This window comes from Apus apus, chromosome 1 (assembly GCF_020740795.1).
Source record: "Apus apus isolate bApuApu2 chromosome 1, bApuApu2.pri.cur, whole genome shotgun sequence".
In the NCBI taxonomy this organism is placed as follows: domain Eukaryota; kingdom Metazoa; phylum Chordata; class Aves; order Apodiformes; family Apodidae; genus Apus; species Apus apus.
This window is the reverse complement of record NC_067282.1, coordinates 87,809,511-87,828,794: the sequence shown is the minus strand read 5'-3', so window position 1 is coordinate 87,828,794 and position 19,284 is coordinate 87,809,511.

Sequence of the window (19,284 nt, the reverse complement as noted above, 5' to 3'; positions counted from 1 at the left end):
GAGACAGTCTCTAAAGGTTATTCAAAAAGATGCAGGAATACTTGATGAAATGAAAAGAAATATTTTGAAACACTTTAGTTTTACTTCTATACCATATGACTTTTCACTTATTTAGCACATTACTTAGCATGAAGATACCTCCTCAGCAAAATCTGCTTAGCACAACCTGCACAGATCTGGAAACACAAACTTGCACATTGGGAAAGAAATGCATCTTTGGGCTACTGCCCCTGCCAGATTACAGGAGTTTATTACTCTTAGGGGAAAGCTTAATAGTCTGTTAATTGAGAAGACAGAAGATCTTTTACACTTGGCTGCACACTATTATTAGAAGCATAGTAATAAAGGGAGCAAACCTTAGCCTACATATTCAGGAAAATTTTGCAAAATAAGTTTAACAAGATAGTGATGGATTATTGGGGCTACAATGTGCACAGTTCTCTGCAGAGCACAAAAGGTCTAATAATAATCAAAGCATTGATTACAGACAGGGCTTTTGCTCATGGTTATTATTGTCATGAACAAGGTGCAGTTGCCTTAGCAAGCCACATGTTTTGTCAGTGTGATGTGAGGGCAAAACACTGTGAGAAGAGCTGCGGTGTTTTTGGTGCTTCTGTCTTAATCCACAGGTTGCAGACTTGCGGCTCCATAATAACCATGGCAACGTGGAGCCAGGCCTAGCTTGCAGAAAATCACCAATTTCTCCGAAATCTCACCACTTTTTAAACTTTGAATCCAGACTGCTGGATGGGAGTGAACGCTGGGTTCCTTGAAGGTACAGAACAGTTTGTTCCAAGGTTTTGCCTGCTTTGCATGCAGGCAAACCTGCTGCTTTTCAAAGTGTGATCTGATGGTACCGTGATTCACACATACTAGCACTGGTACCATGACAACTCCAAACTCAGCTGTGCTTGTGTATTTCAATCTGAAGTCCCAGTGCCAACGTCATCTTTCATAATGGTACAATGTCAGTCTGAATTGCTTCTACAGGTTCTAATGCAAGTTGTTACTGCTCCAACTTAAACAGAGAAAAGCACACTTAGCATTAAACTTACAAACACATCTGGATCTTGCAGTTTTATACCTGAGTAAATTATGAATCTGTAAACAAGAAATTATTTGGTAAACTCTATTGTGATGTATTCTTATCCACTTAAAAGAAGTCAGGTATGTGACCATGCTGCCAGTATGAAGTTGTAAGTAGCTCCAGGCACTTAAGTTTGGTTTTGCTTGGGCAGCTGCCTGAGCCTACATGTCTGTTTCAGGGAGACATGAGGGCCTCTTGAAAAAAAAAAAAAAAGGGCTTTTGAATCTGCATATCTCAATCCAATATATTTCCAATGAATCTGTATCATATAACATTTTGAAAAAGATTATTTTAAAGCAATGTTTATAGTGTCTGTACTGGGGAGCATAAAGAAAATGCAAGCATTGTGAAGCAGGGCTTAATATTTCTTTTTATCTTTGTGCATTTTTTGTTGCTATGAAATAGGGATGCTATCACAGGTTTTTAAAAAAGGTGGCCTTTTTTACGTAGTGGTATAAATTAATTTCAGTACAAATACTCTTGTCCTCTCCTTTCAGTATCTGCTGCAGGAGAGAAACTCACCTTCTAGGGGTACTTACACTGACACATGGGACATACAACAGTCTTTCCCCTATTTTTGAACACTTATGTTTTAATCAGACCATCATCTATTTTTATAGACAAGAAAACTGGTTTCAGTGCAGAAGACGAAATTTAAGCAGAGCCAGAGGAGAGCACAAGTCCAGCACCAGGTCTGCCTCCTTCTGGGGAAGAGTCCAGAATTGGCCAGCCCCCTGCCTCACGTGTCTTCTTTGGGAAACTGGCTCTCTGAGGGATCAGTGGGCAAGCATTCATAACCTGCGCATTTTAAAACTTTGCAGTTTGCTGAAGAATCTTCTGTTTGTGCTGCTATTAAAAAAAAAAAAAATCAGGGCTGCTGTGCAAGAACGGTTTTCGTCTGGTGTGATGCGACAGCTGCGCTGTTAAGAGCTTTCAGTGGCAGACACACTAGAGCTGACAAGGGTTTTACCAGGAGGGGGATTTTCAGTGAAGAAAACATCAACTCCTGCATGTGCAAGCACATGGATGTAGCTTGAACCACTGGAGCTGGCTCTGTTGCTGTACAGTATTCATCTTGACCATCAGGTTATACACGTGGTTGAGTTCTCACTGACTCTAAGTTTCCAGTATTTTCTTCTCTGAAGCTGTTGGTTTTAAAATGCATGTAATTGAGGCCATTGCAACAAATGGTTTCTGGTGTAGGTGACAGCTTTCCAGGAGGTAGGCACGGAGCTGTGAGGGCAGGGCCTTGCCTGCCTAACTGCACCATCCCTTGCCAGGCCAGGCCACATGTGCCAGCACCACGGCAGGGCAGCGCCTGTCCCGCCCCACGGTGGCTGTGGGGCTGGTGGGACAGGCTTGGCTACTGAAGGCCTGCTGGAGTGGGTGGCCTAGGCCTTATCCCCAGCAGCCCTGTCATGGCAGAAGCAGAGAGAAATAACACCTGTTGAGCTCTCAAATGAGGCACTGTTCCTTGTTCAGAAGGAGCAGAAGGCAGAGGCCCAAGCATTGTGTTTGGTAGCAATGGAAGATGCATGGAATTTGCTTGCAAGACATGCACCATCCACTGACATCTTTCTGTAAAACCCAAAAGGGGGAAATAAAACCCCCACACAACCCCAAGATGAAGAAGAGGAACTTTTCAAACCTTTCTTTCAAACACATTTTTTAAAAATGCAGCATATCTAATGTGTCTTATGACGAGTGCTGATTAGCCTGAAGTCTCCTGATAAAAATTCTGTCAGCTCTGCCAAAAGCTGAGATTATTTTGGGTTCATTGGGATCAAACCCGTTCACACCCTCTTGTCCTGGCACTAAGTGTACCAATTCACTGCTCCAGCTGGGTCATGCTGCTGCTCTGACCAGGTCAGGTATGATGTAGACATAAAAACCAAACAGGTGCCTGGCGTGGGAATGTGCTGCTGCTGCTGTTTCCTCCCAAGCCCTCCCATCCTGGGAGCAAGAGAGAGGTCCCCTGCAGGAGTGGGCTTCTGGGGGCCAGAGCTCAATCGGGAACTTTGAGATTGTTCAGAAGGGGGGGATAGGGCTTGAAGAGAGTAGTTCTGCTGATGATGGCTGTTCTCTGCCATCGACTTCATAAAACCTCTCAGCCAGCTGAATCACTACTGACACTGTCTCTCTAGGTCTTGCTAGGACAAAATTGAATACTGCAGCTAGCATGGCACCTCTACCATGTCCAGATTGATGAGCTACTTAATAGTAGTCTGAGGCAACATGACAGCTGCTAGAGCTGCCACAATGAAATCTGAAGTAAGATACCATTGAAATACAGGAGACAGTATACAAGCGGATACTGGCTTCCTGACCAAGCGTTTCACCACCCCTTTCTCTCCAAGAGTTGAGAGGAGATGTGCTGGGTATGAGAAATATGTGGCGATATGGCAATACAGCAAGTCATTGGTGTCACCAGCTGGGGAGGAATCTCAGCTGCTGCACAAACCAAGCGAGTGATGGAGACTGAAATGTGCCCAATCAAGAGAGGGGAAGTTTCTGTATCTAAAACTGTTGCTCTTCTTTCACAGTGGTGAAACTCAAGTCTGCACAAGTACATTTGCAGAGAAGCATGAAAATTCCTTGCAAGAAAAACTTGTGGCAACAGTTGGTGTGCTTTGCAATCCAGAGATGCTGACAGACAGCTCTCAGGAGGTGAATGGGAGCACTGCACAGGAATATTAATATCTGCCCATCTGAGAGCATGCATTGATGATATTGTAGCCTGGGATGGTGCTTTTTCTGTGCATTAGGAATGACTACAATTAGTAATGGAAATTTAGGACAGGAAACCACCTAACTGCATAAGAGATTGACTGCAGACTGAGCCATGCACAATAATTCTGAAAACCAAGCAATATTCAACATTCAGATAAAATGAAGATAAGTCTGAAACTCAGCCACTCAGAAGGCAAGTTAAAGTAGGTCACGGAGTTTAGACCCAGCACTGCAGTTTGAATAACTTACAGAAACTATCTGCATATTTTTCAAAACAGAGGCACTGCCTAAAGCCATTGCTTTGCAGAAGATTCAGAAGTCAACTAAACATCCAAAAGTCTGATCCAAGACCTTCCAGTGCTGCAATAACATAGAAAATGAGACTAAATCATTATCCCTTTTTAAGAAGTGTTCTCTCAGGAAATAATTTAAAAGGGTTAAGCTTCAGCTGACACATGTTCTACTTCTCATATGAGCTTACTAGAAACAGCAGCAGGAATACATCTCTGTGAGAGCAAGCCAACCATGAAGCTTGGTTTGGGGCTTTGAGTCACACTGTTATGCCCTATCTTGTGGTTTGTGTGGTGCCACAATCCTTCCTTCCAGCCCAGTTCTGCCCACCACTGCCTGCTATGTGCAAAAGCAGAGCCTACCTACGACAGCCAGGGCTACCAAAAAACCTCCCTGCACATGACAAGGTTGATTGAGTGTTACAGTGCAGAGAAGAAAAGGTAGCAAGTGTTTAGCTTCCCCTGGGCAGCATAGGTTGCCACCATGGAGGTAATGCCTCCCTGAGATACCAGCAGGGCACCCCAAAATGCAGCATGCTGGGGTAGTCCTATCAGAAACAACTACATTGGGTCGCAGTTAGAAAAGCATGCAGCAGGATCACTGTTTCCTCACGTGGATCCAATGCTATTAGTAAAAGTAGAGTTAGTGTTAACTTGTTCATGGGGAAGAGCAATAGAACTGGCCAATTACTGGGGCTGGCAAGTGATTTCTCCAATTTTGTGCTGGTATTTCTTCTCTCCTGAAAACATAGAAACTTCCATTTCTGACATGCTGCTTCTCTGCATGTTTTCAGACCAAAACAAGAGGATTGGTTTAAAGAAAAACACAAAAACAAACAAACAAACAAAACAGAATAGGAAAGGAAAGGGAAGGGAAGAGAAAAGGACAGAAAAGAAAAGGAGAGAAAAAAGGGAGAAAAAAGGAAAAGTTGAAGAATGCAGCCCAGAATAAAGTGACACCATGTAGCTGGCTGGAATCCTTAATCTCTCTTGATAGCACAAGAAAGCTTGTAAGCTAGTTCAGACTTTCACAGTGAATGGCTCAGGTTGGTATTTTAATTTATTTGAGAAGAAATCAACCTAAAAATATGAGTGAGGACTGATGCAATTTTCTAGGTTAGGTCTGCCTTATTTAGTGAGCCTCGTTACATGTTCAATGACATAAAACCAGGTGGCAGTTGACACACTAAACCAGTCTAAACAGGTCACAGTCTGCTCCAATGTCAATCATTTGCCTGGGGTCAGGAAGTAAAAGTAGGCCATGACTTCATTTCTAAAAACATCAGATTCATTTTTGTTCCTTGTTAGTTTTGTTCAACTCATGTTGAAATACAGTGGTCACATGCATCCCATGTAAGTAGCTGAACCTGAGACTGGATCTTCAGTAGGAAGCCACTGCACAAGTTTGCTGCTGCTCCTCACTGTGCCCTGTCACCCCCTTTCTTTTTTGGCTGCTGAAGAGGTAGTTGTTCATTATCACTTCTGCCTTGAGTAAAAATAATTTCAGATTTCACAGAACAGCTCTCTTTAACAGCCTTCTCTGTGTATGCCAAAGGCATACAGGGTTATGAAATATACTAGGATTAAAGTCTTAGCTAATACACTAGCATCATGATCCTTCCTTTGGTGCAGCTCTGCTGATTTACATCAGCTGATTGATACCTCTGGTGTCTCTTTTTTTTCCAGTTAGCACAGTAATTACAACAATACACATTTTTGCTAAAGTAGAGTTTTCTGAAAATATAACATATACAGCATCCAGCCAAAAGCTGGCAGGTTTGAAAAGAGATTTTTTGTAAAACTTTATTTTCCACGAAACAAAAGCATTGATTTATTTCAATGGACAGCACTTAACTGTACAATCCTGCCAGGTTCATTCCTTGGTTTCCTATCTCTAAGTGATCACTCTGTAGGGAAAAAAAAAAAAAAATCCTTCAAGTATCAAAAACCAAAATACAGCCAGCTATAAGGCCAGGAATTAAAGAGCAGGGATTGCCTTTTCAGTCCCATGTGAAAGTGCGGTGGAAGCAGTGGTAGGTCAGCAGAGAACTGGTCTGAGAATTTTCCACTGGGGACATACGCCAGTCTGGGTCTCTTTTGGTATGCAGCACCACTTTCACTGTGTGGTACTTCATCATGTCAGCGATGTTTTCACCAGGTATTTGGGAGGCTTTAGTAATAAAAACATAGGCAACTGCTGAATCAAGTAAAAATTCATCACAATCCTTTTAGATAGGATGCTGAAGAACCCTTGACACAAGTCTTTCTGTGATAAATTTCTATTGTGTGTTAAATAAAATTACTTAGAATCATATTCCAATATCTAATTCCGGGCAGCTGTGTGGATCATCAACATTCCTAAAGGATCTGAGGTAAATTCAATTACAGAGAAGTGTTTCACCTGATACAGAAAAGTTGAGTGGTGTGCATTACATTATTAGATGTTTGTTTATTGATTTCTCAGGAGTTATCCTATTATAGTTTTTTAATCCTGCTAAAGACTGCCTCAGGTTTTTGAAAAACGCTTCGGATATGAACAGCCATATTGAAGGAACCACTTGTTTGGTCTTAGTGTGCGGAAGAAAAATAGTATTTTTAGATTTGTCACCAATGGGAAACTGAGATTTAAATTTGACCAGGATCTGCTAAAGTCTGGATTAAGTAATTTAAATGTATTTCACAATAGAAAGAAAGGAAGAAGTGGACAAATTCTGAGAGACACTTCATAGATGGAAAAAAAAATTGTCATGCAAATGTTAAGAGAGAAATTTGCTGGAAACTTGAGATGGAACCTTTCCAAACTCTGATACGTACTGTAGCATAAACTGGGTTTTAATGGTATCTTCCATTAATTGTTGTCTGTATCACAATTCTGTGTGGAACAGTAAATTCAACATAAGATAATAAGAGTTCAGTATATATATAGCTGGTGCATTGGAGAAGCAGTTTTGTTAAAGACTGTAGAGTGATTTGAGAGCTCCCAATGGAAATGCCACATACTCTTGCTGTTCCCGGGCAGACATACCTGGGTTAACTTCAGCAGATCTGCAGCTTCTATTGGATGTGTAGGTACTAACTTCTTTCCCAAAATTACGGCTGTTGTATGAGCTGTATTATGTATCTCGTGTCAGTACCCGGTTAGAGGCAGCTGTTTGCTGGGGTAGGCAGCAGGAGAGAAAGGGCTCCTCAGGACACAGGATTCAACTACAGCTGACAGAACATGGCTGAGTAAGGCCTTTGAGTTATGACTGTGAGTCTGGATGAGTCCTCTGCTGCTTAGTCCTGATGCAGTTTTCATGCAAAATTACTGTGTATTGGGCTTTCAACAGAGGATATAAGTTATTGCGAGAGCTCTTTTAAATACTTGCTTGTCACCTGATGCAGAGTGGGATACAACAGTGCCATCTCTTCTTTCCCTTTTTCCAGTAAACCAAACTCACAGTCAAACCCAATTCCATTTCTTTCAGAGACGTGTGTAGTCTCATTTTTATCTGGTTCAAAGTACACCTTTACAGACTAGAGACCAAAGCAAAATGAATTCTCCAATTCCATAGGTCTGAATACAAATTTGAGACTGAGCCATAAGCAGTTAAAATCAAAACCAAATCCTGGGACTGAAGAAAGACACTTGTGCTTTACAGTTCTATGAGTACATTATGATTTTGCAAAGCAACGTAGTGCTAGTGCTTGTAATTACCTGGTAAAATAAATGTACATGATCTGTTTAAAAAGAAAAAACAACAAAACAGTACTTGGTAGACTTGTATGTGACTCTTCAAAGCATACTAAAGCTGGTTGTGGTAATATTTGGTGGGGACTGCAAAATAAAGGGAGATAATTTTCCCAGTGGAGTTGCTGATTACTTATTTTTCTTCTTTCCTTCACAGGAACACTCTCCAAGGTTACGTATTTTAGGATCGTAAGTGTAACTGTATCCTCAGAGCATATCAGTTCAGTTTATGTAGAGAGCATCATGGCATGTGTCATATGAATTCACTGATCAAATGCTATCTAATGCAGGTCTGCTTTACTTCAGGTTATCCGTAGTTTGTAAGTGTAAAACCATGATCTTTGTTGTCAGTCAGATAATCTAAACAGAGAGAGCATCAAACCTTTTCCTCACAGTTACCCTGTTGTCAACATAGGCTCCTTAGTGATAGAAATGAAAAGTGCTCTGTTTTGTTGAGTTTGTTGAAGTTCTGCAGATATTAGTAGCTCTCTGTTTCGAGTTTCAAGTAATTGTAAAATAACCAGTCATCTTCTATCTACAGAAGCACATTTTCTAGAGTAAAACTGAGAACTCTTTTGCCTTGTAACCACAGCTTAGCACCCAGCATTGCAGGTTTGCGTTAACAGAACACCACAGCTTCTTAAGGAATCACAGCTGTATATGTTTTCAATATAGAATATTATTGGCTTGATACAATGAAAGTATAAGGAATGAAAGATGTTCTACTGAAAAATCTGTTTCTGGTTTCAAAGAAACTTAAATAGAAGAGGCAGAAAACTTTGGGTCACTGAGCACTTTTGCAAGAGCTCTTAGAAGTCAATGGGAGTTGCTGGGTTGTATGCAACTGACCACAGCAAATGTGGAAGCTTGGTATGAAAATATCCTCATAAGGAAAGAGATATGGTGTCTGATGGTTGTGGATTCCAGGAAATTACTTTCTGTGTGGATTATTGAAAACAATACTTTTTAAAAAAATAGATGTAAAAAATATTTCATGCTGTGTTTTATACCTGTTTTCCAGGGTCCATGTTTTCAATTGCAGCCTACTGATTCAAGTAAGAGTAAGGAATTCTAATATGTTAGTAAATTTCTCTCAAAATTCTTAAGCCTTCACATAACTGAGAAAGTACTTAAAGTTACTTTGATGTATTCAGATAGTCTCCTGAAACTCATTATGGTTGTGGGCAAGTTACTGTAACTGCTGTTGAGCCAGGTTGCTGTTTGTTTCAGTTCCCTTTTTGTTAGACTTTCATTTCTAGAATTATTCAAATCTACATTTTTTATGTGACCAGTAGCAAAATCTCCAATTAAGCAAAGGGGCTGAAAAAAATAAATTTACATTGGTGTAAGAGTGTGGGAACGTTTCTTTCTTGTAATACTTGGCACTGAGTTTTATCAGCATTTTATTTCCCAGTGGTAGCCAAGTGATAGTGGTTATTCCCCGAACAATATAAACTGGGCAACAGCTGGTTGGCTCCCACATTATTCTGTAGATGTCTTTAGTACAGGTATTTCAAAATTCAGCCTGGTATATCACTTTCCATATGTTTCACAATGAATTCTCAGGAGAGGAATGTCTGCCTTAGCCTAGATACTTCAAGTCACACCTTCCAGGTATGGAAAGTCCTTTTCATACATTATTCACAGACGTACTTTTCCTAGGTCTCCACAAGCACTGGCATTTGCTGATCTTCTAGCTGTCTGTCATTTGTTTGCTGGCATTATCAAGGAGAAAAAAAAAAAAAAAGGGAGAAAATTGAGAGATTTTTAGTGTTTACAGGTTACTCTTGCCCTGATTAGCCATAGATCTTACTAGACTCATTGGAGGCACCCAGTAAGATCTCATTTATCAGGATTACAGGTGAAAGCTTAGAAAATAGAGGATTATTATAAGGTCAGTAAAAGGCCAGAAGTACCATCATGCTTCCCAGGCAGTGGGGTAGCAGGCCATGCTGTACAGGTGGTAAGGGTAAATACTTATTTCCCATTTGCTGTGCAGTGTTAACACATTGATATATGCTGCTAGGCCTACAGATTTTGATTTTCTTTAGTCAGAATCTGTAGTATAGCTATGGCCTATATTTTCTGATGCTGCTTCATGTTCTTTGTGTGCTTTGAAGACTATTCAGCCTAAGAGAGAAAGCCAAGTGTGAAACTTTTCCTGCAAGGGTATGTTTCTTTTTCCCAGGGTTACCTGTACTACATGGCACGTTAGGGTGAAAGAGGCAGTGGAGCCATAGCAGCTGATTTGCGCAATGGTGAATGAAGACTTTGGTTGTTTCTTGTCTGGCTAATGGACCTAGTTACTCTGGCAGCTTCTACGTGACTCATCAGCCTTCTTGAGGGATCTCACTGCTATCTATGTTGGGAAATAGAAAAATCATAAAATTATAGAATGGTTTGGGTTGGAAGGGACCTTAAAGATGATCTAGTTCCAACCCCTCTGCATGGGCAGGAACACCTCCCATTATACCAGGTTGCTCAAAGCCCCCTCCAGCCTGGCCTTGAGCACTTCCATGGATGGGGTATCCACAACTTCCTGAGCAACCTATGCAAAAACGCGTAACATGTTGCATATTTTATCTCATACATATGGGGATCTAAAGCTGTAGTCACACTTAAGAAAATTACTACAAGCGTGATTTTCCTGCCTTCCTTGAAGAAATCCCAAGGGCACCAGCAGGCCTTATGCATCCCCACATGGGAACCCCTTCATCTCTCCATGGGCCTGGGAGCCTCTGGACACCTGTACCTGTTTCCAGTCTTGTCTCTAGTCCAGTCTAGTCTCTGTTGGCTCCTGGTGGGATCCCTCGGCTGTGCCCTGGCTCCAGTCCAGGCCCTCACCACTTCTGGTGTTGCCAATCAGTCCTCCTTCTGCCCCTGGTTCTGCCCACTGCATTCAGTGGCTGGAGGGGAGGTGCTAATGGTATCCTGGTCTGCATGAGGAGGAGTGTTACCAGCCAGTTGAGGGAGGCAATCCTTCCCCTCTTCTCAGCACTGGTAAGGCCACACCTCAAGTGCTGGCTCCAGCTCTGAGCTCCACAGTATAAGACAGAGTTGGACATACTGAAGAGAGGTTGGCTAAGGGGCTTTAGAGGCTGGAGCATCTCTCCTATGAGGAAAGGATGGGAGGGCTGGGATTGTTCAGCTTAGAGAAGAGAAGGCTCAGGGGAATCTCATCAATGTATTTAATTATCTGAAGGGAGGGTATAAAGAAGACAGAGCCAGACTCTTTTCAGTGGTGCCCAGTAACAGGACAAGAGGCAGTAAGCACAAACTGAAACACAAGAGGCTCCACCTGAACACAAGGAGAAGCTTTTTTATGGTAAAGGTGACAGCACTGGCACAGGTTGCCCATAGAAGTTGTGGAATCTCCATCCTTGAAGATATTAAAAAGTCTTCAGGACATGGTCCTGGGCAGTTGGACTTGGATGGCCCTGTGTGAGAGGGGGATTGGACCAGATGACCTCTGGAGATCACTCCCATCCTCAAACATTCCATGTAATTCTGTGTAATTCTGTGTGGTAGGGGCTTGACTATGCTCAGGTCATCTTGGCTCTTTGCCATCAGGTGCAAGACTCTATGCCTGACACTGAACACAATTTCTATTTCATCTCAAGCAGCACAGCTGCAAGGGCAGCACTGAAATTAAAAACAGCTAGCACATCTTAAATGTGCCTCACTTGCTTTAACCAAAAAAAGTCAGCTGTACTAAAAGCAGACATCAAGATGGAACAATTAAAATTATGAAGAGACCAAATAGACTCTCTCTGTGTAGAACAGGTCACATGGTAAAATTCACAAGAAGCAGGAACATTATAAATCCTTGTGTCACTTGACACCTTTGGAAAATGGACAATGCATACTAGTAAGGCAAGGCTGAGGACATGCAGTCCTATACTAATACACACAACACCAAATATATTTCTGCAAAGATCTCTGTATGAGGTCCCACCACTACTAGCTTAATTGCCTTTGACAGATCTTGGAGTAGCATTTTTTAATCTGAAGAAGAAGTTGATCTTGGCAGTTGAATAAGGTCTTTACTCAGCTGCCTCTTATCTCCTTCATGCAATGATTAATGTGATCAAATAGAAATCTTACATATAAAAGGGCTACAGGAACATATGTCCCCAGGGGTCATGGGGTAGCTGCTGGCATACTTATATGCAGAAGAAATAGCAGAAGGCTATTGTCTGTTGCCCTTTCACTACTCACCAGAATATGTGGAAAAGGAGAAGGGGTGTGGAAGACTTTAGGGATGCTTTAGTTGTATAGCTGTGGGAAAAAAAAAATAAAAAAAATTGTGATTGTCCATTATGTGAGAGCTATCTAGCATCATCCTTCAAGTTGTACTCTGGAAATTATTAGTTCAGGTTGATCTCAACATTACTTCATCCTCCTGATAGTGGTGCCTCATCATCAGGCAGTTTCTGGATGGTGTGTGGCAACACAGATATTTATGCTTGGACAGGCAAACCTAGAAAAAAACAGAGAGATTAGGAAGAATCATGTACTAGATAAGATAAAAGATTCAACTTAGTCCAGGCTTGGAGTGGCTATTAGTGCATGTTTAAGGATGACTATAAGAGAGAAGGCATATTTTACTTCTTCTGTCAGTATGTTCTCTCAGCTTCTAGCAATCAGCACCTTAGTATTTCTTGGGATCAGAATTCATACTCTTAGTGTTACTAACTGGACTACTCTTAGTGTTACTAACTAGACTAAACTATCCAATTTTCTTCTTCAAAACTTAGTAGTCTGTAAATCCTCAGCAAGACAGGCTGTTCTAATAGACTCTCTAACTTTCTCTGTTCCTGTCATGATTATATAGAAGCCTGTAATTCTCCATTTTGGAGTAGTTTCTTCCTCCCAGTAGAGTCAAACAAGGTTTTGTACTGGCACCTAGCATATTAATTTTTCTGTCCTTGGTAGTGCTTCCTAGAGCATGACAAAGGAATGCACCTTCGCTAGAGAACGGAACCTTGACAGCTTAACCTCAGCAGGCTGAGAGACCAGCCCAGGGAGGAATCATCCAGAAGTCTTCATTCCTTGATGGTTGCAGTATTGCATGCCTGTTTGCTGGAAGTCATCAGGCTATCCTTAATTGCTTTGCTGTCATCCAGAGGCATTTGTCTTACCATTAGTATATAGAAGATGGAGGTCACTGTATAAGCTCACCCAAGGCAGTTATTCAACTTTTTCACAGCTTCAGTTGAAGAAAGAAGGTTCCAAGTGATTGACATGTTTACCTCAGTAGCACTCTCTCCAGGTCAACAATAAATGAGGATGCAACATCTCTTTGCTTTTGGGAAGAGAACTTGTTTTGATCATCAGCAAAATCATATTTGGAATGAAGGATGTATTCAATGCTCTTCTGGGGCTCTGATGTTTACTTTCTGCTCTTTTCCACAGGATGCTCTGGGATGGTGTCCAGTAAACACCCAGCAGTCAAACAACTTCATCAGTGCAGCTAATGCCAAGTTTGGCATATCCACTAACATAACGTTGTAATAAACACAGAGCTTCTTACTTGCAGCAGCTTTGCATGTATCAAACTGCTATGGCAATATCCCTTCTGGGATTGCATCATCCTCAAACTTGTCTTTTTCCACAACTTGCTAGTATAAACAGGATCACCTTGAGGATGATACTTGAATCTTTTAAGGACACCCTGAAAATCTTCAGCCATATTGGTAAAATTAATACCACTGAATGTCAGGAAAAAGCTTTTAATTCAGATTTCTGTAAAATCTTCTGAAGTGAGCCTCAGTATTTGTGATGAAGCACTCAGCCAAGCCATTGGCTAGAACAGAAGAAAGGCTAATCAAAGAGAAACCATAATAATGTTATAGTCACTTAAAATTTGCATATTCAGCCTGTACCATACCTGGTATTCTTGGACAAGCTTGTTTTAATGTTATTGGATAGATGGATAGTGGCAGTGAAAACAACCAGAGATGACTTGCAGTGATTGTCAGTTCTGTTGGACAGGTAATATTGGTTAAGCTCCATGACAGAAACAAAACCAAAATTAATGTAAATGTTCTTAATGTTTACAGCCTTTTTATTGTTAAACTTTGGAAGTTTGGGTTTGTTTTCACACCTTAGGAAGGTCTCTTAAAATAAATACAGAAATAAATAAAATATTTTAAAAGTGATAGTGTTTTGTTTTCCATTATTGGAATGGATTTTTCAGATTTTCATTTTTCTATTGTTACATTAGAAGTATTAAAGTTGATCTATATCTCAGTCTATGAAATTTCAGAAATGAAGCTTATTCAGTCTCAGGACTGTTATATCAACAGACACAAAGGCAATACAACAATATCTCTTCTTTGGCTGTAACATGATTCCTGGGCTTGATCTGTCGCTCACTAAAGATAAATGGAGAATGCCCACTGAGTATACTCAGAACTGAACAGGAATCTGAATTAAACTCAGTGCACAGAGGAAGATAAGATTTCATTTTTTTAATTCACAGAACCTGAAATTCATCTAGCAGCTTTGCTCACTGAGTCAGTAACTTCTCATTTAGCAGCTTTTAGGCATAACTTTAATAAGAATATAATTTATTTTATCATCACTGGTTTAATTGCTTAGATTATATTGCTTATTAATGTGCAGGTAGGGAATGTAGTTAGAAAGTTTCTCACAGTATTTCACAGAAACTTTGCATGTATCTCATGTGTTAGAGAGAACTAGGCTGAATATCTGTTCTTCCTACCTGAGTAACTTCTGAGTAATTTGTGACATGAGATACAACACTGAAGTTAGAATCTGTAACATACCATGACATAAACCCCCCAAGCATCTCATCACAAAGAAGGTCAACCGTGTCTTTTTGATACATGTTTAAATTCTATAATTATTTCAGTCTACAGATTTGAAAATGCTCGGAAGACTGTGCACCTCATTGATTTCAGTGCATCCAATGTTTTGCTTAAATATGTCTGCCTCAGTTTGTACACTGCCTGAAGGCCAACAGATGAGTTTTGCATTTTGAACAAGTTCTAAAATTTAAATTAGGAAAAGACCTTCGCTGCTTTTTTTATCAACTTTAGAAAAAGTTTACAGAAAAAATTATATAATCTAGAATTGTGGTTGAAGAAGGATTAATAGTAATATTTTGTATTCAAGGGTACAAAATAAATTGGTCTTATATGATATTTCAAAGCTGCTGAACTAAGCAATTTGACAATGGAGGTAACATGAAGTCAAATATCCAAGGTTTAAAGAAACACTGATGGAGTGATGCTGGTAAAGTCACCAGGAATGCTGCATCTCTAGGGATAGCCTTAGCAAGGAACTAGGCTAACAAACTGAAGCTCTCATCTTCATCTTTAATAGATAAGAAGCTCATTTTGTAAAAATCAGTGTAGCACAGTTAAACCGAGACTCTGGTAATTATAGTAGCTGAAGTTCCTCAGTTAGATAAGTTTTCCATCCTTTCTCCTCTTCAGCTGCTTATGCTGTTCTGCTATCCTGCCTCTCTACCTTTTTCTTTCCAGCCTCCAACACCAGAAAAATCAACTGGTCAGCAGTCAGGCAGTTGGTGACATTATGGTAATATTTCCACTCTAGAACAATAAAAGCTAAGGCGTACAGAGAAACTATGAAGAGCAGTCTCAGAACATACCAGAGTTAATGCATCTCTGCAAGAGAGAAGCAGAGGAGCATGGAAGTATACAGGGCAAAAGGTCAAGCAGTTTTTGGTAGCAGCTTTACATGCAGCAATTGTGAAATTCTTTAAACCACCTATAGTATTAAAAACTCCGCACGTCCTTAAAAAAGATAGACTGGGTGTCATAACACTTACTGAGCCCAGAAGAACATAAAACAGAGAATACAGCAGAATTTCAAGGAGTGATTGGTGTAAAAGCCAAAGACCAAAAATCAAGGAAAGAAAATATGGAAGAAAATTCCCAGAGAAGAGACAGGCATTCTGCTGCTGTTGCTACCGTCTCCAGTAAAAATTAATAATAACAATTTTTCAGTTGGTTTCCACCTGACAAGATGACAAAAGAGCACTTGGAGTGACTATGACAAGAGCCTATATGCCCCAGCCCCTTAGTAATTCATATATTGATTCTTTAGACATAAATTCTAGCCTTTTGTACATCTGGTAAATGTAAATCAGTAGCTTGAATTACCAGCTGCTTACTCTTATATGCATGCAGTGATATGATAGTCTTAACTAGAGGGATTTGAAACCTTATTACTTTTTATCTCATTTGGAAAAAATTAAATTGTATGTTGAAACTGCAGTGAACCTTATTAAATATCTTCCCTCTCACCATTGGTTACCTTAAGTGCATAGTAGTTCTTTCTTGTTGCTGCAAGAGGCATGAAAGATTTAGAAGCTCAAATCTACCTGAAGGGTAGCACACACATGCAGATCTGAAGAGGGTGCTTTCTCATTTGTAACAATGCCAACATTTTATTGTCGTGCCTGGGAAGCATCTCTAGGTATTGATTCTGAAAAATGATGGCATGGGTTCAACCCTGGTGAAAGTAATGGAGTCAGCTTATCCACTTTGCTTTTGGGGACTTAGGCATCTATCAAGTGACCGTAGCAGTTTTTGCATATCCAAATGAATCATTCCTGTACTGCAAGCTGTAGAGGACTATACAACAATGCGTAGCTTACTCTCAGAGCTCCTAAGCTAATATCCATTTCACAATTAACACTTTTTTTTTTTTCCTCTCTCTCTCTCTCTCTCTCCAAATGAATGTTTGGTGACTTTTTGCTTTGAGATTCTGTTGCTGTGTTTTCAACTTTAAACAACTGATCTTGACTGTGAGAGAAGCTGCCAGCCCCTTCATTAGTCACAGGGATCATCACGTCCTCTTTTCGTTGTGCCTGTGGATCTTTTCCCTTTTCTGGCTCACGCTGCGTAACCTCTTTTCTCTCCAACGTCACAAGCACTGCAATCCTTTTCCTTTTCTGCTACATGCTCAGCAATAATCTCCTGCTAATGCACCAGCTCTCACTAAGAGAATAAGCCCTGTCACCTCCAAGCTCAAGCAACCTCCTGAATAATATCACATGATGGGAGATTACATGTTTAAAATGTATTTCAGTCTTAGAGTTTTCTTTCTGGTTTTAGGTAATTCAAGCCCTTGCAGGTTCTGATGTTCCCCAAATCCTTCCCTTGGCCTCAAACCCTGTGGTCTGTTGCCTAGTATGACCTGACTCTGTATTTGGTGTTCTGAAGAGTCAGCAGGTTGCTGGTGAGGCACATGTCAGCTGCCAAGGATGGCACTTTCTTGTGTCCCTCAACTCAGATGTTGCAACAGTAACTCTGAGCCCTGGTGCAGCACTCAGACCCGAAAAGTTGCAAAGGCCTATGAAAAACGCTGCATTTTGCAATCCTACCTATTGTAGGTATGTGTTTATATTTATCTGGCTGGGATTTTTCCCTGAGTTTTCAATACATATGATATATATACATCTTTACACAACATTTTTTGAAATAAAGCAAGCAGCTTGATATATCTGACTATCCCAATACACACTAATAATGGGGTTCCTGAATAGCTGTGTTACATAAAGTGTAAGTTTGTGTGCAAGTACTGAGGTACATAGGTGCTGTTTAATAAAATTTTAGAATTGAAACAACTTTAGAAATTGAGTGAAATGTTTCTTCTCATCTCTTGCAATTTTTAAACTTTTTCCTGAACTGTGAAGACTGGCCAAACAGGTTGCAGAATTCTGTAGTAAGGTTTTGATGCCTTATGCAGAGATCCATAAAACAACTTTATTCTGCACAGAATCTCGGGTTTTTTTGTTGTCTGTTTTGTTTTGTTTTTCCCACAATAGTGAGGTAGTAAAGCCAAAATTGCACAGGATGACTGAGCTCATTATGTGCATAACTTTATGAGCGATATTTTGCTCTGTGGTATGGTAGCTGTGAAATGAGATCAGTAGTTCTTACCTTCTTTAGTAAGCCTATTTGAGGTGACATAAGTGTGACATTATTACTATGATAATGCTGTTCTTTTTAATATATAGTTCTATGCACGACTTCCTAAAAATCTTACTGCTATGCCATTGAAGCAGTCATTAGCCTTTTCCCTGATAAATTATGATTTCTTTTTTTTTTTTATAAGATGGCATAATTTTTCAGATGTAACTGTCTGGCTAGGGACTTTCCAATGATGAACTGAAGGGGAGAGAATAGGTTTCTCTTTCAACTCACTTTACTCGGCAGGCACATGAAATTGATACAATCTAGAATTATATAGAAGAGTTTGTAGAAGAGTTTGAGGGTAGAATTAGTTTTCTTTTTATTTGGCTATCTAAAAGTTTGCCATCCAGTCAAGGTTAAGTGTGTAGATAAATATTTTCTAAAGAGTACTTAAGTCAATCGTCAGTCTTCCTCATTGTCTCATTATTTGTTTGAGTCTGTGGTGGAAGCACTTCAGTTGATCCAAAGCAATGAATATTTTCATACATGAAAAAAAAATTAAAAGTTTTCTTCCTATTGGAGAGTCAGGATTTTTTTAACCTGGGTCAACAAGTTTCTGCATTAAGAATCATAGAATCATCAAGGTTGGAAAAGACCTTCAAGATCATCAAGTACAACCATCTGCCCTACAACCCCCAACCACTAAACCATCTCCTGAAACACCATGTCCACCTGTTTTTTTAACACCTCCAGGGACAGTGCCTCCACCACATCCCTGGACAGCCTGTTCCAATGCCTCACCACTCTTTCTGTTAAGAAGTATTTCCTAATATCCAATCTGAACCTCCCTTGGTGCAACTTGACCCCATTTCCTGTTGTCCTATTGCTAGTTACTAGGGACAAGAGGCCAACCTTTTTCACCTTAACTGCTTCTTAAGATTTTCAAAGCATATTATATGTTTGTTATAGGTCTGGATGCTTTAGAGTTCTGTTGGTTTAATAATATCATCTGTCAGGATTTATAATGTGCTGTAAAGCACCTGTTCTTGTAGTCTTCATATACTTGGCTCTTAGTTAAACTGACTTATCAACAGATTACATATCTGATTTAACAAGTCTAAGTGTATTTGAAGGTAGTAGAAACAATATAATAGAAGTAGTAACTTCAGGGAGCTTAAGAGCATTCTTTCTTCTTGTGACTTCAGTTTGTTGCTAACGATTCTGTCTAGCCAAGAGACAATTATTCCTGCTCTATTACATAGCTGTAAATAACTGAAAATCCAGTGGCATTTATTCACGGAGCTGGAGAGATTATTAAGCACAGCTTGGTTTAGATGTATTTTCTGTGACATAAAGCTTTTACCTGAGTTTTGCTTTGAAGTTTGAGCCTGCAGTGGGTTAAATGAGTAATTTTTAAGGGCATCAGGTAGCACAAGGTCATTAAATGAGGTCTGTTCTGTTTGTTGGTTTCTCTAGACTAGAACATGGCACAATTTTAGACACCAGATTTAAGTTCTGAAGTTATAAGGTGGAAGC